This window comes from Mustela nivalis (assembly GCF_964662115.1).
Source record: "Mustela nivalis genome assembly, chromosome: 18".
NCBI classification, from domain to species: domain Eukaryota; kingdom Metazoa; phylum Chordata; class Mammalia; order Carnivora; family Mustelidae; genus Mustela; species Mustela nivalis.
This window is the reverse complement of record NC_139037.1, coordinates 19073114-19098427: the sequence shown is the minus strand read 5'-3', so window position 1 is coordinate 19098427 and position 25314 is coordinate 19073114. Positions and strand designations below refer to the sequence as shown.

At 47.7% G+C, this 25314-nt stretch overlaps 1 long non-coding RNA gene across 2 annotated transcripts in view; it reads right to left on the bottom strand.

The window, feature by feature from the left end:
* The window catches only part of LOC309853136, a 369996-nt gene that overhangs the window by 171652 nt on the left and 173030 nt on the right, over positions 1–25314 (bottom strand). For both annotated transcript variants that reach the window (XR_014305531.1, XR_014305532.1), the window contains 2 exons: positions 9782–10004; positions 4865–4963 (listed from right to left, as the gene is read on the bottom strand). This is a non-coding gene — a long non-coding RNA (uncharacterized lncRNA). The remainder of the gene's footprint in view (positions 1–4864; positions 4964–9781; positions 10005–25314) is intronic.

The following is a 25314-nucleotide window of genomic DNA, read 5'->3' as shown; positions in this document are numbered from 1 at the left end:
CCAGGCCTGGGGAGGCTGCCATTTTTCTTCCTGAACTCTCCCCACTCCCAAGGGGCCATATTTAATTCATGATGCTGGAGCTAGCACCATTGCCAGATATATTTCCTTGATGATTAAACATTAAACACACAAGTATTTCAAAGCATTTGAAATAACTCAGAACTAATGAAGGACTAATTGCTTCACTCTGTGTATTCAAATAGTGATGTTATTTTAAAAAAATGCATTCTTATGTCAACTGCTGCATCCATTAATTGCACGTTTTCCAACAGTTAGCTGTGGTGTGATTAAAGCATATGAAAATAATCTTTTAATTAGCTTTCATTTCGAAACAAATAGACAATTAAACCAAAGAAGTAAGTGTGAAAATCCTGTTGGCCTGTTTTGGGGGGGATGCTTGTACAAATAATGACTATATCACTGGAAATTATTTCCTTGGCTGATCTAATGGCTGTTAGAGTAATTTCATCTTTTCTCTATTACATCCCTTCTATTTCTTATAATCCTATACCCCTACTGTTATCCCCAGAAGCCTAAAATATGTAACTAGAGGAATAATAGTCTTTTTCAAGAATGTCTTTTTGAGTAGAGCTCTTCAAAGTACCAGCCAATTCTTATTAAAAATATCACTGTACTCATCACTGGTGTTTAAAAAGAGGAAGAAAAATCCGTTTTGGCCGCAGCATCATTAATACTCTCTTGCACCCTGTGAAGCAGGACCCGGGCCAGGTGATGGAAGAGGTCCCCTGGGCACAAGATTTAAGGAGGCACACATTCCCACATGCCAGCCCTTCACTCGCGCAACCCTCTGAGTGTGTGTCTTCTTAAATTCTGTGACCTCGGGGGCCCTGCTTGTCTCACTCTAGACCCAGCCCTCATGATAAAGAGCCACAGGGTCTCCACTATGTGCTTAGTGCTATTCATATAACTTTTTCATAACAATGAGAAAGGAACTATAGATTTAGTCCAAACCCTCTTCCATCATGTATAAGGAGACTGGGGCCCCCCCAAAAAGAGGAAGGAACATGCTCAATGTGTCATGAAGAAAAGCAAGATGCAGATGGCATGGTCCTTGTCCTTGGTCCTTCGGTCAAGAAGCATCTGCTGGGCGTGTGTGTGTGGCATGTGTGGGGGATCACCAGCCTCAAATGGGCTGTGCTACCATGAAAGACACACTCTGCAGGGCAGAGCAAGAGAGCTGGTCCTGAGGAAACAGAGATGATGGGCCACTCTTTGAGCTGAGTAACCAAGGGCTAGTGACTTCACCTCTCTGAGCCTGTGAACCATTTCTTTAAGTGAAGGTAATATTTATGTCACTGTGAACACCAAGGACCATAACGGGAAGAGTGTTGCATGGTGACTGACATAGAGTAAGGCATAATAATGACTACAGATACCATTTTGCAAGTAATTTAGTATGTGTTGAGAACTGTGCTAAATGCTTCATCTGTTTTATGGCATTTTATCTGCATAGCAACCCATGGGATAAGTACCACAAACTTCATTTTATAGGTAAAGAGAAGGGCTCAGAGAAATGAAATGACTTGCCCAAGTTCACGTAGGTGGTAAGTGGCAAAGTCGGGATTTGAACCATTTCCATGAATTTCTGGTATCTGAACTCTTCCTTTCTTAAGAAAACAGAGCTCAAATTTGGGAACATACCCATGGTTAGCAAATTCTGAAGGCCAGCCCTTCAGATTTTAAATCCATCACCCAATCCCCTCAACTACCATCACAAACTCAATTAATGGGGTCTAGTAGCACCAAGAGTAACAAGAGGAGTACTGTAATCTCATCGTGATGGAAACGATGTATAAGGTATATAGAAAATATCACTTCCTGCCTGATGGGACAATTGCACTGAGATGCTTAGGGAACTTGGGAATGGAAGCACAGCACGTAGGAGAACCACAGAATTAAAGAGTTTAGAAGGGGTCTCCACTTCTGTGTTATCCAACGTCAACCCCAGCCCAGCCCACCCCCAGTGCCTCTGTCATAAGGTGGCACAGCCTCGTTCACCCCCATTCATTTCATCAACAAACGCCTTCATGATATTGGACTGAAACCTGCCCTCGGTCTTCTGGGGCCAAGCAGACTCACAGCACCCCCTCCAGGTGCCTCTTCTCCAAGGCACAAGACCCCAGGCTTACAAGAGGGTGCACTTCCTATGCATCTTACCAGCCCCACAAGGCTTCCTGTAACCTCCTGGATTCTGACAGATGTGGGGTTACATCCCAGGTCCACCACCACAGCTGACCTCCAGGAAGCCAATTCGCCCCTCAGAACTTGGGTTTTCCCTTCTATAAAGGAAAAGCTGTAACGGCTACCTATTGTAGAGTGGTCTTAAAGGAGATGAAGCATATAAGCACATTATCCGCTCTATACAAGCACTCGATAAATGCTCACCCCATCATTATCACTGTGATGATTTCAGGGGGAGCAGGAGAGCATCTGGGGGCCCACGGCAACGGAGAACAGGAGATTAAGGGTGGGGGGGATGGAGTCCTGCAGGCCAAGCTGAGACAGACCCAGCAGAGGTGAGGTCAGCCCCCCTGCCACCTTCCCGAAGGATAATCAGTAAACAAACTGTTGTATTGAGCAGAGCCCCCTTTGGGACTCTCTGGAGCTGGAGGGTCTGCAGCTCCATTCAGATATCGTTTCGGTTCTGCTAAATTATCACCAGCATGTGTTATCACAAATCATTCTGCGACTTGGCAGGATTGAGTGGAATGTGATCCCAAATCCTACATTAAAGGAGTAGGGCATTTGCAGTGGCACATTCATTTACACCGTTCCATTTCGCTCTCTGAGCCGCGAAGACACTCAAAACTCCCAGCAGGGAGCACTGGCCACAGCAGAAGGAAGACACTGAGTTATGACACGTCCTTGTCAGTCTTCCCCGTGAAAGGAGGAGTGAGCGTGTATTGCCGATGTGCTGTGACTGCTGAGGACCAGAGGGAGGCGGGGGTGGCTTAGCCTTGACGCTTTCAGAGGTTGAAACACGGACAGCAAATTAGAAGGACCCCAGGATGCCTCCTCGTTTTCTGCATCGAGTATCGGTGAGTACATGGATGCAAAGGTGAATTAAATTCGGAACTGTCCACTTCATCCTCCCTCCCATCCCTACTCTAGCTGCTGGGATAGACTCAAACCCTCCCAGCCTAGGAGGCAGCGAAAGCCAGGTCTGCCGGTAGATAATGCAGTAGGAACATTTTGAAAAACCCAACACAGGGATCTGAAAAGGCTTCTGCCTTTTTGTGGTTGCCCAGGGATAAGGAGAGCATCAGGTACCCAGTGATCTGAATCTCAGACATTAAAACCCTCATGTCAGTTAAGAACTTGACCCTTCCAGGGCGCCTGTGTGGCTCAGTGGGTTAAGAACTTGACCCTTCCAGATTCACCAATCCCCACCCCATCTCTCGAGCTCTGATTGAGGTACATCTACGGACAGCATGAACACAGGCACTACGCCAGGGAATAATATGGGAAACCGTCTCATCTGAGGACCAGTAAAAGATTTACATAAGGAAGAAAATAATTTTTGAGGTCTGAAAAATGAGTTGGTATGAAACAGCCAAAGGGAGGTTGGAGGACTGGGGGCTCGTGTTCTGCATTAGGGTAGACTCTGGCGAATGCAGAGGACTGATGGACACCTGTGGGATGGGCCAGACCATGGGAGGGGGACTGCAGGGCGAGGAGGCCCGAGACTGGGGTGGCCCAGACACCCAGCGCCCAATCCATGGTAAGAATTTTGGTGATGGTAATAGGTAGACATGATCAGATTTAGGTTTTAGAGGGGAAAAAAATGTTTTAATGCCTCCGCTGTGTGGGAATTGGATTGTAGGTTGTGCCAAGAAGGGAGGGAGAGAGATTGAATAAGGGTGATCACCATGGTCCCGATAAGGGGGAGGAACGAGGCTTGGGGCAGGACAGCTGCTGGACATGGAGTGGGAGATATCAAGGAGGTAAAATCAGCAGAATTTGGCAACAGATCCTCTGTGGTGAAGAGAAGAGACCCGGCAGAGGGTTTGGCCTTAGTATTCATCCAAATGCTCCCCTGTGCAAGGTCATTTGAAGCCTAATAAAACAGCTTTCATGAAATTAGATTAGTCAAAAAGCCCTGTGGTAGGCTGCTCATTGGAACAACACTGAAAAAATATAATGTGTGGTAGCCATACCGATCTTTCTAGAATTTTCAGTGCTGTGAACTGGAGCACCATGCTTGGCATCGTCAGACATTTTTTTTTTCCCTTCATATCTGTTCTAGAATCTGTCTGAGGCAAAGTGATCCTAATGTTAGTCTGTGAGAGAAAGAACTATTGAATATTGTGTGAAATGGAAATTCAAGAATATTTTTTTCCTTTAATCTCATCAAAATCTAGATCAGGATACCTAAACCCATTCCAACTTTGCCACTCACTTGCTATGTGACCTCAGGCAATTTTTGTTCCCTCTCTGTTCTTTCATCTCTATTTCGGGAATGTGGAAGAAAGTAATCTGTAAAGCAACTTCTTGCACTAAAATCCTTTACATAGGAGACGCCAGCTCCACACACGTGGAGGAGAACATACTCATAACTGCAGGTAATTGAACTTCTGTTCCACACTGAGTATTGCACACTTGGATCCTGATTTTAACTCTGTTTTCTCAAACAAAGCGCAATATAATTTACAGTCAATTTTGAAACAAATTTGCTCTAATGAAAAATGTTCCAAGCAACAACATCGCTTTTATAAGAGTTACATTTTCCTAATGGGCACCAGGCAAAAGGAAACATCAAAATACGTTCCAAATATGCAAACCCAGAGAATACACAACACTTAAACGTTGCTGTTTGTTCCCAGTAAAATTAGCTCCGCGTTACCCGCACGGTCGGACTCCGCAGGTGATTTTCCAGAGTAGTACCAATCCATACCCCGGGCATCCCGAGTGCGGCGCACCTGACTGCCACCTCTGCCACGTCCTGCCAAGAAACATCTGCTCTTAATGTCTCAGAGCCGTTTCCGCAAACATACTCGTACTCCACACGCACAACTGCAGACTCAAATGCCCACCGCCCACCGCGACTTTTGCTGCCAATACCTTACTTTAGATTAGATCATCTTCATCCGTTTTGCAGACCACGGCTCCGGGAGAGCAGCAGGTCTACCTGACTCCAGAAGCAGCCCTGCACGCATACTAGTCCACGCTCTGTATCAGCTTCCAGTACGTTCTCTGTTACAGGAAAGCCTGTCCTTCTTGTCCCCCTTGGTCCACAGTCTCTCGAGGTGAAGCCCAAAACCCCAGCTAGGACACCGCAGGTCCTTCTGGAACCTATTCCAAGCTGGTGTCAGACAGGAGGAAATGAGACCGGTGAGGTCGGGAAGGCTATGGTAGAAAGGTGCTTGCCACAAGCCCCAGAGAGGTCCGGTGAATCAACAAGTGAAGGAATGATGGAGTCATCCCCTTTTTTGGAATCACAGACTTCATTCCTAATCTCACAATTTGATCACAGAAGCAAGGCCATCTCACTGCTTTAGGTCTCGGCAAGCTGAAAAACCACCAGGATTTACTAGATTGTAAATTTCTACTACCCCCTAGGAGGGCTCATCTACCTGGAGAGAAATCAGCAACAGTGAAAAAAAAAAAGTGGCTACAAAATGGCAAGATTGTCAAACCTTGTCCAGCTCTTCACCCCATGGAGAGCATCTGTGCAGGCACCCCTCCCTGCTCATCATCTCTGCACCCCCGCAAGGAGGCAATGTGGACCCTGCAATTGTTGGCTGCAATGTTCTTGGCCCACTGAAGCTTGTTCCCAAGCGAGTCCATGGACTTTGAGCTGGTCCAAGAGAAAGTTTGCATTGGGATACAGCAAATGAAGGGGAAAAATGAGGAGTATATTTTCACTTTAATGAAGTTGCCTTTATTCTGAGATTATATACTTCATATCTACCAGGTGACATCCAGAATGTCCTTCAATGAAATGATTATGATGGTAGAAGGTGGAACATATTTCATTGCTATCGTTTTGGTTTATGTCCTTACTTAGCCAAATAAGAAATTGGTTATTAGCATGTACTCAAAACATACTTTTGGGTGTTTGGAAGGTTTATAAAATCCGAACATTTGGGGTCTACCATTCTATGCTATGTAGAGGTTCTGTGCAGGACACACTGAATTAAGGTAAGTGGAGGTTATTGAAGGAGTTTTATCCCCTGAGCGGACACCAACTCATTGGTAATTGCTGCCTGGAAAATGTATTGGAAAAGATTCTAAGCCTCATCTGTGCTCAAAGGGGAAGAATGTTCTAGAATCCATTAGAATATTCTAGAATCCATGGATGAGAGGGGGAAGCGGCAATCCATTCTCAGTGGTGTGCTACTAAATATTTAACAACTGTTCTCTAAAAAGAAGAAAAGCCCCGTGTCCTTGGCCAATTTCCTTGTAAGAGTGCTCCCACCCTAGTCAATGTCCAGCCACCAACATGATGTCACTGGAAGCAGAGTGGAGAAGGGATGCACACAGTCAGCTACCAGGAGAGGGGATGAGCCTGCACCAGGGCATCATAGCACACTTGCCCTGAATTTGCTTTTCTGATTCTACCCTGCAGGAAGGCACTGCACGTGTGTGGCTCGGTGTCCCACTCACAGACCACAACTCTCCTTCACTTAAAACAATATATTCCTTTGGCTGGAAAAGGATAACACATTTCTGTTTCTTACATTCAATAGGGTTAATTTATCAATTCTCATGTAGGTAACTCCAGCAAGAGATGAAATGGGTGGTCTTGTGCCCTCCTTACTGGCAAAAACAATGGCATTGCAATGAGAATATTGAAACATGAACATCAAAATAGAAACAGTGTTAGCCAAGCACAGCTACCCAAGTCAACTCTATCAAGGGGATCTGGCATTAGGTGCCATGGCTGATGGAGGCCTCAAGGCTATTTGCGCTCTTGCTATGGATACAACATAAACAAAAGTTAAATGACCAGAACTTGTTATCTACTGACCAATTAGTTGGTTCAAGATGGTATTTCTAGGCTGAGCAACAGAGCTTTCTGAAGAGCATCAAATCCTAATATTTATTAAAATAATGATTCATGGCATTAAGCCTGAAATGTAGGACCCAAGAAAGATTATAGTACTGAGTGCTGGTTTTGTGATCTGGCTTTATGCACATGAAAATTGCACTCTACATCCTTGGTGTTAGCCCAGCCTCCTCCAGCTTTACTCTGGAGCTCAACTCCCTAGGTTGAGGGAAAGCCTAGAGGTTAGTCCATAAAGGAGGGTTGGGGTAGGATATGGGAGCGGGTATGGGATGAGTTTGGAAACTAGAATATGGAGAACTATGTTTTTTGAAGCAGAAGGCTCATGCAAGTTTCCAAAGTACATTTGTGCAGGCTGTGCCCTGAACAACTCCAGAGAGTCACCATTTTATGTGACTATGGCAGTCCTGCCTCTAAACGACCTATAAGTGAGACAGGATCTGAAGCAAGAACCAGGGTCTTCATGGTCAGTGGTTAAGAACAATAACAGTGGTGAAGAAAAGATTGATGGAAGGAGTTAAGAAAGCAAAAACTGTATTGGGACTACTATAGCTATTAATGGGGAAAGAGCTATAATGTACACAGATCTTGCTTGAAGTAGACTCAGTGTTGTATGTATGGGGAAACTGAGACTAAGAGAGAGAATTGCTCATTGCCTGGGAAATGAGGGGATTGACAGAAAGAAAGAATGCTGTTGCCTGGGTTAGAGCATCTGGGAACAAGCAGCCCTTGCAACTTGAGCTCAGAAATGCTTATAAACTGAGCAAGTCAATACACATGGGGTCTGGGACCAAGTGCAGAAGCAGAAGTCAACACCCACAAAACAAAAAATCCAGTCAACGAATGGGCAGAAGACATGAATAGACATTTCTCCAAAGAAGACTTCCAAATGGCCAACAGACACATGAAAAGATGCTCGGCATCAGTTGGCATCAGGGAAATACATCAAAGCCACAATGGGATACCACCTCACAACTGTGAGGATGGCTAAAAGTAGCTCAGGAAACAAGGTGTTGGTGAGGATGTGCAGAAGGGGGGCTCCCTTACACTGCTAATGGGAATGCAAACTGGTGCAGCCAGTGTGGAAAACAGTATGGAGGTTCCTCCAAAAGTGAGAAATAGAGCTACCCTATGACCCAGCAATTGCACTGCTGTATATTTATCCAAAGGATAAAAACATAGTGATTTTAACAGGGTACATGCACCCCAATGTTTACAGCAGCAACGTCCACATAGCCAAACTATGGATAGAGCCCAGATGTCCATCAACAGATGATTGGATAAAGAAGATGTGGTATATATACACAAGAGAATATTATTCAGCCATCAAAAAGAATGAAATCTTGCCATTTGCAACGACGTGGATGGAACTAGAGGGTATTGTGCTGAGTGAAGTAAGTCAATCAGAGAAAGAAATACCATATGATTTCGTTCATATGTGGCATTCAAGAAGCAAAACAGATGAACATAGGGGGGGGAAATAAAATAAGGTAAAAACAGAGAGGGAAGCAAACCATGAGACTTTGAATTGTAGGAGACAGAGGGTTGCTGGAGGGAAGGTGAGTGGGGGATGGGGTAACTGGGTGATGGGCACTAGGAGGGTATGGGATGTAATGAGCACCAGGTGTTCTACACAACTGACGATCGCTAAACTTTCTCCTGACCCTAATACGACACTTGTATGTTCACTAACTTGAATTTAAAGAAAGTCAGCAGAGATGCAAGAAGTGAGTTCCAGGGAATGCTGCATGAGCAGGGCCAGGATGGGATGACCAGATCCCCGACTTGACCTCCCAGGCCAGGCTGAACTCCTAATCCCACCTGCTCTATGAGGCCATTTTCCTGTTTCTTAAGGGCAGCCATACTTGCCTTCTTGCCTGCAGTGATGAGCACAAGACTACACAACAGCCCCCAAAAGCCCACTTTTTATAAAAGTTACCAGCTGAGGGCGCCTGGGTGGCTCAGTTGGTTAAGCAACTGCCTTCGGCTCAGGTTGGGATCCTGGAGTCCCGGGATCAAGTCCCACCTTGGGCCATTTGCTAAGTAGGGAGTCGGCTTCTCCCTCTGGCCCTCGCCCCTCTCACGCTCTCTCTCTCAAATAAATAAAATCTTTAAAAAAAGAAGAAGAAGAAGTTACCAGCTGACCCGTGTTCACCATCCCCCTCCGATGTGAACTGAAACTGGCAGATTCCAAGGCCCAGGGTGGAGGGATGACCAGAGGAAGACGGGAAACAATGTTAGGTGAGGGAAGTACAATGTAACTATGGCATAGAACATTCCAGTTGTGGTCACTGGTACACACCATCCCCTCACATCATCATGGCAACCCTGAGGGATAAGAATTCGGTTCCACACTCTCCATATGGAAGAACCTAAGCTCACACAAATTAGGTGACTTGCCCAACTTTGCAGCACTAGAAAGCAGCCTCGCTGGAATTTGAATCCAGTTCTGTCTCAATGTAAAAGGGCTGCCCTTGCCACTCAGCATCGTTGGACTGGCCACACAGGCACTACCTTGGAGCTTGTTAGAAGTTCGAGCTTCCCTGGCTCCCAGAATCTGCTCAGTCAGAACCTGCATCTAAGCCAGATCACCAGGTGACTCGTGAGCTTGCTGAGGCTAGAACACCCTTGTTCTAGAAAAGCCCTTCTCAAGTGTCCTTCAAAATGTTTCTGCTTCCAGGATATGAAATCTTGACTTATTTTTCTTCCACTGGAGTTTGGCCAAAATGTTCTGCCACCCCTAGCTGCAATTACCTTGTTAGCTCCCCTTCCATTGCTCTGCAGTGGAGAACGCGAATGGCACAGCCCGGTGTGACTTCTCTCATGACGATGACAGAGCCAAGATGAGGTTTGTTCTAAGGTGAACCATGGTTCTGGGCTGACCACCGTCCCAAGGCTTCATCTGGGTGTAGGTGACTTCTCATCACCTCACCTGTTGAGTGGGAAGAATCCCCTCTACACGGGATTGATGTAGATGCTGGGAAAGAAGGGACAGGACTGGGACCATCTGATTTCACTTTTCTTCTCAAGCTGTCAGGATAAACCCACTGTACCACCGTAGCCCATGGGAAATTAGAGAGGTAAGATGTCTAAAGGGACGACGAGTCTGCAGGCCATGCCGGTGAGCGCTCCCCTCCATCAGCCCCAGGTGAAACATGGCCCCTCCGTCCCGGCCACCGCGGCTCGGACCAAGGATGGAGCGGGGACACCATGGCTCTCCCACACTCATGCGTTCGTTCCCATTCTCATTCTACTCCCTGACCTTCTCTCCTCCTTCCTTCCGGCTTTTCTTTGCCTCTGTCCTTTACTCTCCATGGACTCCTCACTCCATTTCTGCCCTCCCACACCTCCTCCCTGAAGCTGGGAAAGAGAGACTCTCCCTTAGCAGTGAGGGCTTAGAGCACGTGCCGGGGATGCCCCCTCCCGCGCCCTCTGCGTGCCCACCTCTGGGTGCTGAACACCTAGCAGGAGTTCTGCAAGCTCCTGCTCCCCCTGCAGGATCCAGCTTGGCCAACATAGGGAGGAAGATGGGGATGACGAAGAGCTGACACCCCACGGCAGCCTGGAAAGACAACAAGGGAGGCTCGGTATTTAAGTACCTCGGCTATCTTGCGCCCTGTGTAGACCGCCATAGAGGCTTGTGTTCGCCACCGAAGACCCAAGCTCCCCAAAGGGACTGGGCTCCGGTGACCCCACGTGGTAACTGGCTTGATGACACATTGTTTTCTGGCTGCCTTGCTTGCCCCTCCCCTCCACCTTTCTCGAAGTTCCTGGAACCACCGCCCTCCCACATCACCACTCACACTTGAGGGTTCATTTTAGGATCAGCTTCTGAAGCCCACCTCAAGGAGCTCCACGAGGCTGAAGCAGGAGATCACGGACAGAGGGGGAAACCAAGATGTGAGGAAGCTTGAGGGGCAGCGGCAGAGGAGAGGGTGAAGAAGCCAAAGGCCCAGAGGGGAGAAGGGGAAGGAGAGCCCAGGGCGTCCACAGTGGGTCCCAGAGCTGACTCAGGCTCAGAGAAAACCCTCTTCCTTACGAGGCTGGACGGAAGACCTGACCCTTGTCCCCTGGACAGTCTCATCAGATCAGCAAGCCAGACCAAGACCAAGGAGGAGCAGCTGGATAATGGGATTAAGACAACGGTAAGAGCCGGCCCTTCTGGAACACTTCCTGTGCACCTGCGATCCTCCTACACAATTCATGCATCTTGACAACCCTCAGGACAACACTGTCAGATAAGAGACAACATCACCATCAGGAAGGAGTGAGGAATGACGGGGAAACTGAGTCACAAAGAGGCGAAGGGGAGCTGTTTGCCAAAGCCATGAAGTTGTAAGGATCAGCTCAGAAGAGGCTCAAACCTGCATGGTTCATCCACTAAATGCCACACCAGACTGGGCCACACACCACTCACCAGGGCAGCACCCTTCTCCTAGAGGGGCGGTTTTCACATTTCCAGAACATATTTCTTATTTTGAGGGCAAAAAAAAAAAATCTCTAAAAATCTCCATCTCCAAAAGCATCTGGCTCTGGACCTCATCATTTCTTAATGTGGATTTAGTCCCAAGCAAGGCAGGGTCTGAAGAAGACCGGGTCCCATGTGCTGAACACAGACCTGGGAGCTTTATCTGTTTAGTGATTTAATGTGGCCCCACTCCTGTTGAGGTCACTGCACCTGCCCCATTTCTTGTCTGAGGAAGTTCAAGTTAGGATAAGCATTAGGGCTTGCTGGAACCTGAGGGTCTTTCTGACTTCTAAAAAAGCTGGCGTCCTGGCCCAGAGAATCTGGGCTGACTGTGGTGCGGCAGGGACCTGTGGGCAGGACTCCCCAGACAGTGGTGATTGGTAGGAGTTCGCAGGGCCCCAGGCACAGACCCAGCAGCTGTGAGAGGCTCAGCTCTCAGGAGGCATCTCCGCTCACACTGCCTCCCTCCCTCCCCACCAGGTCTGCCCTACCAGGCCCAAGGAGTCCTCTTCTGATTCTAGAACAGAAAGCACTGCTCAGGGTCACCACGAATTCTAGGTGTGAGCTCCTTCTGTTTCCTGCAGGACCTGCGTTTTTTTTAGGTACAAACACGGGGAGAGAAATGGATGATAGGCAAGAACCCGAAAGGCAGGAAACACCAATTAATGCTTCAAAACTGCATCACCCCCGAAAACACGCCACCTCAGTAGGTAAATGCCACTTCATCCACCATAAGTCCCAAACTCCACTTTTTCTTTCCTTTTTGGTGGGGGAGGGTGGTGAATATTTCTCATTTTTTCCTCTCTTTGAGATTCTAAAGGTTTGTGCTGGTTTCCTTTTTCTTGTATTTTTTTTTCCTCCAGAGATCTAAGAAGTCAAGATGGAACGTAAACCAATAAAGTGTGATTAGAAGGTGCCCCCATAGGACAGGCCGAAAAGAAGCTTTTCAAGAAAATTTAAAAAAAAAGAAAGAAAGAAAAGAAAAGAAAAAAAGAAAAAGCAAGAGGGTGGGTCTAGGCATTTCCGTCACTAAGAATAGCAGTGGTGGGCTCCAGGCTCTCCAGTCGGCCTCCTAAAGCTCACTGTGGGGGCGGGGGGGGGGGGCTCAAATCCATTTTCTGTTTCAACTGATGTTAATTTCATCCCAGCATATTTTAGTCCCTCTCATCGCAGGATGACTCATTGCTGCGTGTAAGTGAGTACAATCAGCTCAAACATTTGTAGTCTTCGTGCAAGTGCTGTATGGAAAAAAGGGGGCCTCCCCCTCCCCACCCACCGGATCGCCCCTTCCCAGGCCACCGGTCGGGCTGGAATGACAGGCAGCCGCTGCCTGGCGCTCCCTCTTTGGCTTTACTGACTTAGAACCACACAAAGCATTTATCCCCCTGGAGACCAGCCCGCTTCAGGCAAGGAAATATTTTCGTGAAGAGGGTTTTGCTCCTGAGAGCTTCGGCCGGGCATGTTTCCAAGGGCAATTTGGAAGAAACTTTGGCAGGTCTTGTCCTCACACAGCTTTCTAACCTTGGTGCCTGAGAAACTCTCAAGATCACGTTTGCTTCGTGACCATCTCAGCATCTAAGAAGTACCGGGCAGGAGGAGGCCTCGGACCTTTTCTTTGCCATTCCAGGAATTGCGCTGGGAGGAAACTGAGAAACAGTAGACAGGACTCACTGAGGGCCACGTGGCAAGAGAATCCAGATTAGAATTCACATCTCTCACGGTCCAGAGTATAGACGGCTGCTCTTACTCTACAGGCCCTGTTTGAGAAGAACTCTTTCCTGATTATTAAAAGTATTCCTATTTATTATGGAGAATTTTCTACATCTGGCCTATATTACTCCATAATCCCACTCCTCAAAGATAATCACCATCAAGACCCGCTGAACGGACATTCACCCCTAGGCACTCACAACGGGCTTCACACTTAGAAGAGTCCTGTGCTTGATTTAATGCTCTGCTGTTGCCGTCTTGAATCTCTTTTAATAATTTTCTAATAAGGCAGCATGAATTTTCATTTTGTGCTGGGCCTCATTCATCATGTAGCTGGTCCTAACTACTATTAATATTTTAGTGCCTTCCTTTCTAGTACCTAGCACCCTGTTTTATCCCATTCATTTGTTCTTTCAACAAATGTCATTTGAGCACCTACTGCATGCAAATGATAGAATCCTGTGAAAAGAGACTTCAAGGGGAGGGCTTCCCCTTGTCGGGTTCCAGGAACACAGACGAATGTGCCGGCATTGTTGTTCTAGGGGGACGGAACCAGCTGCCCAAGGGGAAAAGACTAACCCATTTGAGTCTAAAAAAAAAAATAAAATAAGGGAGAAGGCAGGCTGAGGGAAGGAGGTCAGGCGTGGTCCTTGGGCCTCCATGCCAATCTGCTCTGCACTTCTGTGTGGATGAGGGCTTATCTAGGCGCTGGGGTTCGTGCTCCAAGTGCAGACAGGCATGAGTTAGGCACAAGTGACAACTTGGGGAACACATCTGCAACTACAGATACCCTGACAACCTGGCAGCCAGAGCTAGAACTAGACTCTGTCCACTTCCAACAAAGGCCAACTCCATTGCTGTGGCCCAAGCCCTTCTGGTGAAAAGCATCACATTTGATAACTGCTCTCCACACCCTGGTATCTCTCCAGAGCTCCCAGCACTTTTTTGAACAGGGTGTGGCAAGGGATCTCTGCTCTTAAACCTAGGGAAAGATACTTTACAAAGCAATGAAGAGCTTTTTCATCCAAGCAGCAGGGAGGAAACCTAAAAGGAGGAGAATTACCCCCGTTACGTGGTAGACGCTGGGACAGCAAAAGACAAAGCTCTGTATGGTCAAAATGTTATTTCCCCACAAGAGGAAAAAAAAAATAATGTAACCTTTCTTTCTCTGAACCAAAGGCATCTGATAGGGATGCTTCCATTTACAGCAATATACCCCACAGGATATTTGAAAACTCTGATTTAATCTTTAATTTCTTGCCAATAAGGTGAGTGCCTGAATTCAACTGCTGGAATAAGATAGAAGTTTAACTCTATAACCAGGAGTTGCTCTGGGTCCACAAATATGTACCTGCCTTCTAGATGTTCTGAGAAAGGGGAATGGTCAAAACTTCAACTGCCTCCTTGATATCTGACCCACTTATCTTGCCGGTGAACACCTTCAAGGACAACAGTTTCAAGACCCAGTGAGTTCAGAGACAAATAACCTTTAATATAGACCAGGATGACTTTGCCTCCTCACCCTCAATATTCACTAGTTCCCTGGGTTTCTCTTAGAGAAGCACCAAAACTGAGAAAATTCAAGCCATGGAGCCTTGACTGAATTTGAGGTGACTATTAGAGAATGCGTCCCATAAAAATGCGCCTGGGACTGCCAGTCCTTCTCCCTCCAATCTGAGACCAAAGTGATATTCTAAAAAGCAGATCAGCGGCCCCTGGGGGGCTCAGTCGGTTAAGCGTGTCACTCTTGATTTCAGTTCAGATCATGATCTCAGGGTCACAAGATCGAGCCCCGCGTGGGACTCTGCACTGAGTGTGGAGCCTGCTTAAGATTCTCTCTTCCTGGAGAGGAGAAGGGAGTTGAGGGAAATTGGAAGGGGAGGTGAACCATGAGAGACTATGGACTCTGAGAAACAACCTGAGGGTCTTGAAGGGGTGGGCACAGATTGCATGGAGCACTGGGTGTGGTGCAAAAACAATGAATACTGTTACGCTAAAAAGAAATTAAAAAAAAAATTCTCTCTCCCTCTCCCCCACCAGTTGTGTGCTCGCTCTCTCTCTCTCTATCTCTCAAAAACAAAAATAATAAACATAAAATAAATAAAAATAAAAAGCAGATCAAGCCATGTGCCTTGTAGATATCCCACCTCCCCGAAGCCCACCTGAGTTAAGGGTAGCTCTGATAGACAGTCTCATACACATACTCAACAGCCCATCTCCAGGGCATGGTTTTTCTACTTCTGAGCTTTCTCAGAAGGTGCAATAGCTGGTTGAACCCACCATTAACTAAAACTCATTTGACTCTAAAAATGAGCACCACAAAAGGCAGAGGTCAGGCGGAGGAAAGAAGGTTGGGCATGATTCTCTGGCATCTAAGGTAATGCGCTCTGCATGTCCACAGTGGGGAGTGCTCTGCTGGAGAGCGAGAGGGCGGGGCCGGAGGTGCCGTCAGACGTCATTTGTGTGCAAGCAGTCCAACGTGCAAGGAGTCACTGCCACTTGGGGCAACCCTCAGCTGAGAAACGATGGGAGTCAGTGGATAAAAGCCCCCGGCTCCCATTTTCAGGAGGATAATTCTGCGGCATGTTCTCCATGGTCCTTTTTATTTTTTATTTTTTAAGATTTATTTTTAGAGAGAGAGAGTGGGAGGGCAGGAGCAGAGGGAGAGAATCGTCAAGCAGACTCTCCACTGAGCGCAGAGAGCCCAGCGCGGGACTCGATCTCACGACGCTGAGATCACAAGCTGAGCCAAAACCAAGAGGCGGGCGCTCAACCGACTGAGCCACCCAGGCGCCCCTCTACCTGACTCCTTAAAGGAACCCCAGCAAGGCTGAGCTCCCTTGCCCATAGCGGTGACCAGCTCAGTTGCACACATGGTTTCCACATGGTTCCTTCCTGCCCTGTTTCCCATTTCCACACCCTTTCCTGGTGGGGGTCCCGTTCCGAAGAAACCACATGCACCCAGGTCCTCCTCATCTGAGGTTCTGCTGTCAGGGGAACCCAACCAAAGACACCATCTCATTTCCCTCTTAAAACCCCTCACAATCTCTTCTCATTTAAGGTAAAACTGGAGCCCCTTAGCTTGATGTTCAAGGCCTTTAAGAAATCAGCTCATGATGACTGCTCGTATTCATTCAAGACCCTGGCTCTACAGCCCCCCAGCTGGGAGCCCCGCCCCGCTCATCTCCTGCACCTGGATGCGTTGCCACGAAGCATCCTTCAGAGCAGCAGGACTGGTGCTCAGCTCCCCGGAAGAACTGCGCTCCTCGTGGGCGGGGCCTTCATGTGGCAGCAGAGGCTGGGGCTTCATGCAGAGGCTGGCATACTGCAGGTACACTTAGACATTTTTAAAGGGCCATGAGGCTTTTCCTTCTGTTCTCAGCTAGATTTGGTGTCCCCTAAGTATCCTGGGTACTGGTGGCCTTTTATGTGGGCAAGAAAGGGACTTTTTTTTTTTTTTTCTTTTAAAAAGTGGCATAAAGTTGTTCTCTCGTGCAAAATTCTCCCTCCTGGAGGGAGAGGTGTGGACAGCGATGCTTCACAGGTATCAGCACAAGGCCAAGGTCCACAGACAGACCAAGTGGAAGGATCTCAGGGCTTTGAAAGGTGAGGGGTGGGCAAAGCTGGGAATGGTGCAGCCTGCCTCAGGGATTTGCTCAAACGGACCGTGTGAGGACTAGAAGGCCAGGCTCCCAAGTCCCAGGCAAGGGTTCTTTCTACTCACTCACGTCATCCCTCATCAGTGCCGAGTCGGGACCACGCCGACAGGGCCTCAGCCTTTTCTAGCAGGTCAGCATGCAATATTTTCTGAAGGGTAAGGAAGTAGCAGGGAAGCAATACTTCAGGGAGAATAAGTGTTCTGAACTCCCCAATTCAAGCTAAATCTGGCAAATTTCCCCCAGAAAAATCAAGCACTATTTGTAGAATTCAAAGCTCGGGGGGGAAAGAAAGCAGAGGTAATTGAGTTGATGGATCAGGTTTTTCAGTATGTGCCGTGTATTGTAAGTATTTTTCCTTGTTTTCTTATTTCTGTCAGTACGGTCCTTTCTCCACTGTGTGTTGTGCAAATTAGAGGATTGTGAACTGGGTGAAGTAGACAAGGCCTTGTCTAATTCAGTTCCCTTTCTCCAGCACTGACTCATTAACCGTATCCCCACGAGAGACCAGGAAAAGTGAATTATGTGTGCAGCAAGGCACACGCACAGGATGGATGAATGGATGGTCGATGGATGGACACAGGGTTGGAAGGGGGTGAAGGAATGTGTTTCCTCTTTAGGGCTTCCTTTCCTGCCTACTTCTTTCATGACCTCTTCTCTGTCTTAGCACCCCAAACCCAATATCTTGCCTTTTTCTAAGCCTACTCTAAAGACAGGACAGGATGGTCTCCCCAGCAAGTAGGTAGTATCTGTATGACCCAGAGGTTTCCTAGGCTCTCCTCATCTTCTGGACTGAGGAGTCTCTTCCACTATAAAAGGCCTTTCCTCCTATCATTATAGGCCAGTCTGTAGAAGCCTGTTAAGGTTGAAGGACATCACCAAGATGTCCTGCAGGACAGCAGACCTGAGATCCTTCTGAAGATAGACATCCACTGTGGACCACAGATGTCACCTCCTGAGGCACGTTCCCCAGAAGATGCAGCTTCCTCCCTTCACCATCTTCTCCCCATTCTGTTCAGCATTTTGCATAATGTTCATTTCCCTAGACAATTTCCATCATGTTTATTTCAGGAACTCCAGCAGTCACTATTAGCGTGACCTACATATTTTTTTGATGTCCTAGGTGTTCTCCAATTATCATTAACCCAGTATGTTTTAAAACCAGTCTTAGAAGTAATTATAGCAGGGAACTAGTTTTGCTTCTTTCCAATCAACAGGAGGAAATAATAAGAGAAGGATTTCAATCGTGAGCAGAGAAATCTGCTTCTTAAGCAAAAATCCAGGAGAAAAATTGGCCACTTGGGAAAGAAAGAAGCAAAAATGTCTTGATACCCTATTGTGCACTAGATATTTTCACCCGTTATTTCCCACCATATTTATAATATCTTACAAAATAAGTATCAAAATTTCCACTTTTAGAGATGAGGGAATGGAGGCAGAGATAAATGAGAACTATTCTTGAGATTAAAGAAGTAGAATGTGTGTAAGCAGAAGTTTGAGCTATGCAAGCACACTTGGCAGGTCCACAATTGATCCAGAGGTTGCCTCTGCCTAGGTGGGACCACCACATCCAACCACCACCTTCTTTGTGCACAGCAGCCTGTGGCTTCAGAGAAAGCAGCCATGTTCTTCCTTAGCCTCATCCCTCCCCACCTCCACTGCAAACAGGTGACTGGTCCTGGGCTAGACATCCAAACCAAGCCCGCCAACGTGACTGGTCCAGAGTTGAACATTCAACCCCAAGTCCAACCAATCAGAGTCCTTTTCTGGGATTTCCCCCCCAACACACACACACACTGGAACAGGCCATCAGAACCAAGCTCTCTCTGCTATCTGGCAGCAGAAGTGAGACAGACATGAAAGCCAAGAGCTGTGGGCACCCATTCACAGGGGAAAGAGAGATGAGAGAGGAACAGAAAGAGTGCAGAGCCCCTGACACAGGGAGTACCCAAAGCCTAGCAGCATCTTTGACCTTCCGGGTCCAATCCTACCTTATCATCCATGAGCCAACAAACATCCATCTGCCTCTGTTGGCTCTGGTCAGATGTCAGTCTTAAACAACCAAAAAGGGCTCAGATGGATACAAAGGTCCTATGTACATGTTTCCTAGTCCCTGGTTAGAGACCAGATAAGTAAGGCGAAGCCAAGGATGTCCCTTAATCCTGTAACATGAATGAGATTCGACTGAAAACCTTTCTGTGCCTGAAGATTGGAGTATTGGCTTCTAAGGAGTCCAGAGGGCTGGTCCCAACTCCAAACAGCACAGTGTGTGAGCAGGGGTGCTGAGCAGGGGGCAGGGAGTGGAATCTGCTTCACAATTACACCCAACCCACCTCACCCTCCTTCCCTCAGCCTCAGTCTCCTCGTGTCTACAATCTCTGACTCTACCCAAGAGTCGGCAGCTCACCCACTACCCCCCTGACCCAGAGGCACCAGTGTTCATGCAACACTTTTTAAAAGTGGGTTTTCTTTGCTGTCCTTCATCTGTGAATAATGGATTTGATGGGCCAGCCATATTTTTCCAGCACACATTAACGGGCATAACAACTCCCATAAAACATGTTTGGCTGGGCACCACTCAGATCCCCTTGGGTCCCACATTCTGGGAAAAAATGGAACAGATGACCTCTAAGAAGCCGATGTCCATGTCATGGAAGGTGGTGACAGCAGGCCAGTCCACTCAGTGTCCACTGAGCAAACATTTCTGGCGTGTGTTCTCCAGACCGACCACTTGGAGGAATAGCAACAATCCTGTGGCTTCTGCTGAAGGTAAGCAAGCATTCACGACGGGCTGGGCACTGGTCTAAGTGCTTTACAGCTGTGCTCTCATTTTTTATCCACGGAAAAATCCCAGGAGGTAGATATAACTGATTTCTGAATCTCAGAGAGGTGAATTATTCATCACTTAATCCCAAAGCTAGTGTATTAGTTTTCTATGGCTGCCATAACAAATTATCACAAATTTAGTGGCTTAAAACACACATTTATTATCTTCCAGTTCTGTAGGTCAGAAGTCCAACACGAGTCTCAGTGGGCTAAAATCAGGCTGCATTCCTCGCTGGCAGCTCTCAGGGAAAGCCTGTTTCCTTGCCTTCTCCAGCTTCTGGAGGCCACCACATGCCTTGGCTCAGGGCCGTCTTCCTCCATCAGGAAAGCCAGCGACACACACCCTGTCCTTCTCACGAGGCCATCCCTCTGGTTCTCTGCAGTCACGAGTGTTCTACTTTTAACTAGTCGTGTGATTAGATTGGGCTGTCCTGCATAATCCAGAATAATCTCCCCCGCCTCACAGTCCTTAGACTTAATTACATCTGCCAAGTCCCTTTTGTCCCTTAAGGTGACATAGGCAGAGGTCTCGGTGATTGGGACACAGACATCACTGGGTTGTTACTCTGCCTGTGACAGTCAGGGGCAGAGAGAGGCAGTCCCTCATTGCAGGGTCTTCACCTCTACCGAGACACAAGGTGGCATACTGGAGGCCTGCCGCTGAGTGAACGCGGGCACAGCGACCCAGGAAGCCTACCCACCTCTGCAAGGCCATATTGCTTTGCTGTTGGTTTTTTTTAATCGTTTCTTTCCCCAACTAGAATGTCAGCTCTAGGAAGGCAGGGATCCTAACGCCCTGGTAACTGCTGGATCTCATCCCCTAGAGCCGCACTGAATAATACAGCAGTCACAAGCCACGCTGAGCCCTGGAAACATCCCCAGTCCTAATGGAGACATGCTCTCTGCGTAACATAGATGCCGGATTTTCAAAGACTTAATAAGATAAAAAGTTTACAAAGTATCATTAATGTTCTGTATTGATAATATGTAGAGATAATTTAGATATATCAAGTTAAATTAGACTTACTTTCACAATGAGATATCACTCTACACCTGACAGAACGGCAAAAGAAAGAGAAGGAAAGGGAGGGGAAGAGCACGTGCTGAGGAGGTTGTGGAGACAGAGGAACGCTCCTGCACAGAGGACTGGCGTGATGGGTGAGGAGGAGTGGGAGACACAGGACTGCAGTTCCAGAATGAGTAAGTCTCAGGAGTGAAAGGCACAGCCTGAGGCGTTCAGCCAGGGGTGGTGGAATCCAGTGCACAGAGACAGGCAGCCGCCATGCTTGTGGTGAGCCCACTGTAAATTACAAAAAGCTGGTGCGGCCGCGGCGGCACAGTACGGAGTCTCCTCAAAAACAGAGATGCCATGTGATCGAGTAATTCTACTACTTGGTTTTTACCCAAAGAAAATGGAAACATTAATTCAAAAAGATACATGCCCTCCTATGTTTATTGCAACATCATTTGCATTCACCTATGAATCCGTGAACAGACAAACAGATAAGGAAGACATATCACACACACACACCCACACACCCCCCCACACACACATACACACACTCAGGAATATTATGTGGCCACTACCAAGGATGAGATCGGGCCATTTGAGAAAATACAGAGGGACCTAGAGAGCATCACGCTAAGTGAAGTGAGTCAGACTGAGAAAGGCAAAAGCCATACGATTTCACTCACAAATGGAATCCAAAAATGCGTGAACCAAAAGCAGGATCAGGGGTGCCTGGGTGGCTCAGTGGGTTAAAACCTCTCTGCCTTCAGCTCAGGTCATGATCCCAGGGTCCTGGAATCGAGCCCCGCATCGGGCTCTCTGCTTGGCGAGGAGCCTGCTTCCTCCTCTCTCTCTGCCTCTCTGCCTACTTGTGAGCTCTGTCTGTCAAATAAATAAATAAAATCTTTAAAAAAAAAAAAAAAAAAAAGGTAGGATCAGACCTGTAACTACGAAGAAGAAACTGATGGTTCCCAGAGGGGACAGGGGTAGGAGGACTGGCGTGATGGGTGAGGAGGAGTGGGAGACACAGGACTGCAGTTCCAGAATGAGTAAGTCTCAGGAGTGAGAGGCACAGCCTGAGGCGTTCAGCCAGGGGTGGTGGAATCCAGTGCACAGAGACAGGCAGCCGCCACGCTTGTGGTGAGCCCACTGTAAATTACAATCTTGTGCCGTCACTAGGTTGTCCCCCTAACACTAGGGCGACCCTGTGGCTCCACTGTACTAAAAAAAAATGTAATCTCACCTGAGTTTTCTTTTTCCCTGTTGTAGTGTAGCTCTCGGAACATTTGACGTTACATGCTGTGTGTGGCTCTCGTATTTGGGCCGGACCGCTCTGATCTAGAAGACTACTCAGTGCCTAGCAGTCACCCAGTGAGTGAGATTGAACAGAGGGGTGGGAGAGCAGGAGATACTGGGCAAGAACAGAGCCTCGTACTTTCCAATGTGCCCTCCGAGGCTGGGAGTCTCGGGCTATCAGCCGGGAGAGGCGGGCCGGGGCACAACATAGATTCTCTCCGGGGAACCAAGGTTTCTTGAACACCGAGCGTGAGTGTAGAACCGGTGAAGGATTCTAAGCTAGGAAGGGACAAGTCTGCATTTCTGGTTGAGAGAGAGGGCTCCTTACCAAGTTCTACAGGCTGGGTCAGGACGAGGACCGGGGCCTCACTCGAACCTGAAGCGTGGGGAGATGGTGAACATATTCCCTTGAAGAGGAAGTAGCGAAGAAACAGAAAGGAGCTTGTAGGAAGAAATGACAGGGGCTGCGGCTCTATGGATGTCCAAATCAAGGTGGAAAAGAAGCAATTAAACGGAATTGGGTAAAAGTGTAAATGGAAAGTTCCCATCACAGGGAGCCTCGCTGTCCTACCCTGTGAGGTGCTCTAGTGCAAAGCCGGGTAAATCCAGAGCAGACGGCAGGAAGGAAGGTTTCATTCTGGAGATCACAAACCCGCAGAAGCTACTGCAGAGAAGATGCGGCCGCCCACAGGCAGGGCAGTGCAGCGCCAGGCAGCAGGCTCTGGAAAGGTCAGCGCCAGCCTGACCAAGAGGAGAGAACACAGCGCCTCAGGGGCTCCGAAGCACCAGCCAGCGCTTCCGGCGAATCTGAGCTCTTGGTTACAGAACCAGGGGCAGCGCACTTTAGAAGGGAGGCCGAGAGGTTCTGAGGCCTTCTCAAGCCCCGTCTGTAACACACCCTCATTAAATATTTCACAGAGCAGAAAGCCCACTTCAAAAGAGGCAAGCCTTTGCAGCCAGCAAAAGCTGGAGTTTCCCCAGTCAAAGAGGGAGCGGGGCCCCACAGCAGCAGCTCCGGCTCTGCTCTGTTTCACCCCTTGACCATGCCAATTAGTTTCCAAACAGAAATGTAACTCACAAGCGTCGGATCCATTCAAGTGGGGCAAAGGAGGCACCATGCAGGCTCGCGCAGGGGGGAGGAAGCCGCACTTGGAGCACGGGAGGGAAAGAGCAGGTGATGGGGGACCAAGGGAGGTCCGCAGGTGGGAGGCACGCTGGCTCACTCGGCAGGTGCAGGAAGCCTATGGAGCCCCATTCCTAGGAGCCAGGCTGAGCCCACATATGTGTTCACCCCCTCCCTGAGCCTCCAAATGCTCTGTGCAGGCAAGGCTTTCCCGTACAAATAAGACTACAACAGAGCCAGGGGAGAGAGAAAAATAATTTTAATTTAAAAAAAAAAAAAAAGGAAGTGACTTCTGGGAAACAAGGGAAGTTTTACACCCATGAGTGCTTTCTCTGCCTTCCTAAATCCCATTGAAATGACAGTAAGAGGACTTTAAAAGCACAACATCAAGAGTGAACCATGGTATAAGCTCTGGGCGTCAGGCAGTGGTGCTCTGATGCAGGTTCATCAGCTGTAACAAGCAGACCTGGCTGGGGTCACTGATGCGGGGAGGTACGCATGTGCTGCGGCAGGGGGCACATAGGACTGTAATTTTTGCGGTGAACTTAAAACTCCTCAAAATGTAAAGGTTTTTGAAAAATTAAAAAATAAAATAAGCCAGCAAACATGAAGAGAACGAGCACAAGGAGACAGCAAGGACCACATCAGAAGGAAGAAAGCAAGTAGGTGGGAAGTAGCTGACATAGAGCCCCGGGCTCGGACTCCTGAGCTCCAGAAGGCTGAGGAGCAGGTGCACTTACAAAACAGGAGTCTCCAAAGACTGTAAGCACCAGGAGCCCCTGGGGCCTTTCACAAACCACCCCCCAGCTTGTGATCAAGTAGACGGAAGGAGGGGTAGCGGGAGGGGGAGGGGTACTCTGCACATCATCCCACCCACCCTCAGGTTCCCCACCTGCTTGAGACACACCTGCTCTCCTCACACAACCCAAAGGACTGGTCTTTATCTCCAACCTCATTTTCTCCAAGCATTTCCTTTGAAAATGTTCAATCCTACCAAAAAAAAAAAAAAAAAAAAAAAAGTACAATGAACTCCCATACCCCCTTCATTTGATCATGAACATCTCATATTTTACAGATCTTCTTTGCGCATGTGTGTCTATGTGCCTGATGTAATCCACTGGCAAGTAAGCAGTTAAGCCTACATCTCATAAGAATCAGCACGTTCTTCTAGAAAATCATCTAAGACAGATAATTATACGTTTATAATTTCATCTAGTAAATAGCCCACATTCAAAGTTCCCCAATTGTTCCTTTTGGAAAACTACAAAGTATCCTTTGTAGTCTTATGTGTTTGTTTCTCTGTAAAACCAAGGAAGGTTCGGGCCTTGTGTTTTGTAGTTATGTTCTTTAACCTCTTTGAATCGTGACTTCTTTCACTCCAAATGCGGGCAGTCAGACCACCTGCATGATCTTACCAGATCTTACTAGAAACTGAGTCTCGGGCCTCCCCCCACCTGACATTCTGAATCAGAATCTGCATTTTAACTAAGATCTCCAGGTAGCTGGTGGCCAGGTGAAAGTATGAAAAGCACTTCCCTGAAACACAAACACTAGCACATACATATGCACATGTCCACACACACATGCATGTGTATAGACCTATGTGTCCATATGCATGCATGGGCACAGGTCCACACACTTGTGCAGTACATGGATAAACCCATGTGTACGCAACCTGCGCACATGCTCTCCACCAGCACACACAGACACACATGTGTGCACTCCCATACATGCGTATACACAAGGAAGCACGGGCACGTCTAAACACATACATACACACAGCCACACCCATAAACATACATAGCTATATACACACCCACCTACACACACAGATAGGCATACGTACACATATCCTTTTGTTTCTCATGGACAATGGTTTTTTGTCAGTCACATCCAGGCCAGCAATCTTGCAGAAAGTCCCACATCGTGGATTTGGGCGTTTCTTCATGATTTGTTTCAAAGTAAACGTTTTTGGCAAGAACATGACGTAGATGACATCATGACTGTACTTCTTACTCTAGCACCCAGTAGGCTCATAATGTCACCTTTTCCCCTTCTTGGTGATGCTAAGCTTGATCCTGTAGTTAAAGTGATGAGTATCAGGTACCTCCACCATAAAGGCCCATTTTTCCTTCTGTATATGTAGGGGTGATTCTTTGAGATCATGTTCATATGCTGTTTCCCAACATCTTTTACCCA